Source organism: Pteropus vampyrus, unplaced genomic scaffold (assembly GCF_000151845.1).
Source record: "Pteropus vampyrus isolate Shadow unplaced genomic scaffold, Pvam_2.0 Scaffold194, whole genome shotgun sequence".
In the NCBI taxonomy this organism is placed as follows: Eukaryota; Metazoa; Chordata; class Mammalia; order Chiroptera; family Pteropodidae; genus Pteropus; species Pteropus vampyrus.
Genome location: NW_011888975.1, coordinates 1,397,640 through 1,399,494, shown reverse-complemented (window position 1 = coordinate 1,399,494; position 1,855 = coordinate 1,397,640). Strand labels below are relative to the sequence as shown.

General features: G+C 48.3%; 1 protein-coding gene across 1 annotated transcript in view; it reads left to right on the top strand.

The window, feature by feature from the left end:
• Positions 1-1,594: 1,594 nt before the first annotated feature.
• PRRC2C (proline rich coiled-coil 2C) overlaps positions 1,595-1,855 on the top strand; it is a 78,004-nt gene continuing 77,743 nt past the window's right edge. The window contains exon 1 of the mRNA XM_023537591.1: positions 1,595-1,793. The gene's annotated coding sequence lies outside the window, so the exon portion shown is untranslated. The remainder of the gene's footprint in view (positions 1,794-1,855) is intronic.

Below are 1,855 nucleotides of genomic sequence, written 5' to 3'. Positions count from 1 at the left end.
AAGTAGGCAAAGTCACCTTCAAAACACAAACTGTCCTGACTTGACTGTAACTTGATTTTTATTGAAAGAATATTGCTAAGAGATTTGAGTAGCCATGGAAACAGAGAAAGGAGCACATGGGAGCACTTCAGGGTCGATGCTCATCCAAGTGCTGCCAAAGACAGAAGGAGCCCAAATCAACAGCACAGCGGGACGTCCCTACCGTATTGGAGATCGATGTAGAAAGTTGCTACCGCTGGAGATTAAGTATTTCTGCCTTTGGGACAAAATCATCCTGCAATCAAGGTAGATATATAACTCCACTCATTTTGAATCTGTGCAGATCAAGCAACCTTCTGATAATACCTTCTGTTTCCTGAGCAGATTCGTGTACGTAGAAACTGCACTGGCTTTGCAGTCTTGAGTGTTCAGGTACATAAATTACAGCTCTTGGAAATTAATAAATTAATATTCTGGTTGTATGTCAGTCTCCTGACCTTGATTAATGTAAGCTCATCTGATTGCTGGAGCTGTTCCTAATTGCTAAAGCAAGACATTCCCTGACCAGGACGCACTAGACCAGATCCTAGAGGATATGGAAATTGAAAAAAGTAATGCTTCCCTGTGCTTTTGAGGACAATCAGGAGGCCTTCCCCCTGGCAATGACCCTATAGCAGCCAAGCTTTTCCCTTTTAAAAGACCATTTGGGGGGACGGAGGCAAGTGCCTGTGATTTACCTCTTTTAATTATTTTATTTATCTAACTTGCTACAGTGACAATTCCGTGACCACATCGGTGGGGAAGACAGTTCAGATCAGGAAAGGCGGCAGGAAATCCTTGGATTTAAAATATACCATAGATAGCTCGTAAAGCAGACAGAAGTTACATTTACTATACATCCACCATATGTTCCAACACATTATAGTTCATTACAGTCCCTCAGCTCTCTAGATTGCACTTGTCTGGTAAAACCCAGCATAGGGGATATCTTACTATCTGTCTCCTCCGAAGCTGTAACAAAAAGCAGGATACTGCTGGAGAAATCACATAAATCAACTGAATGGCATAGTTTACATCCGTAATCACAAATTTCCAAAGTGCTCTTTGCAGAGCATGCCAGCCCCAAACGGTTACTTTTTCACTGACATACTAGACAATGCATTTATATCTTCATCAACGGGCAGGTTATGGTATTATAAACACTGTATAGGTACATTTCTGGAAAATAGCAAGATGTTGTCAGATATCTAGGTGAAAGATTGTGCATAATTTTGATACACACTGCCAAACTGTGGTGAACCAATTCACACACCCACCCACCACATACAAGATGATCGCTTCCGGGAGGCATATCAACCTGTAATCGTGGTCTATTCAAGAGTTCTTGGAGAGATTTTTCAGGCTAAATAAATCGTTACCGTACCGCGAAAACTCGGATTGCAGGAACTCCCTCGGTCCAGCAGGTGGCGACGTCGCCTTCCGCCGGGGGCGGACCGCCACGGGGGCGTCACGTGACCCGGCCGTCTCCGCGCCGGGGGGCGGTCTTGCGGAGCTTGCCTGACGTACGCCGCGGCATGACGTAATACGTAGGGGCTGGCTAGCCGCCATCTTGCTTCTTTTTCTCGCTCGCTCTCTCTCCCTGCTCGGGAAGAAGCGAAAGTGCTTTGGCGGTTTGTCCATCTGCAGCTGCGGCTCCCCCAGCCCGGTGGTCCTGCGGCCACCGCTGGCCCCAGCCTCCTCTCGCCCTTCCTTGGATCAGAGCTCGGCCGAAGCCCTCGAAGTGCGCACACACACTCAGCTTGACACCCTGGCCGGTAAGGAGAGCGGCGCGGGCGGGGGAGCCGCGGTCCAAGCGGGCCCGGTCGCGGCCGGCGGG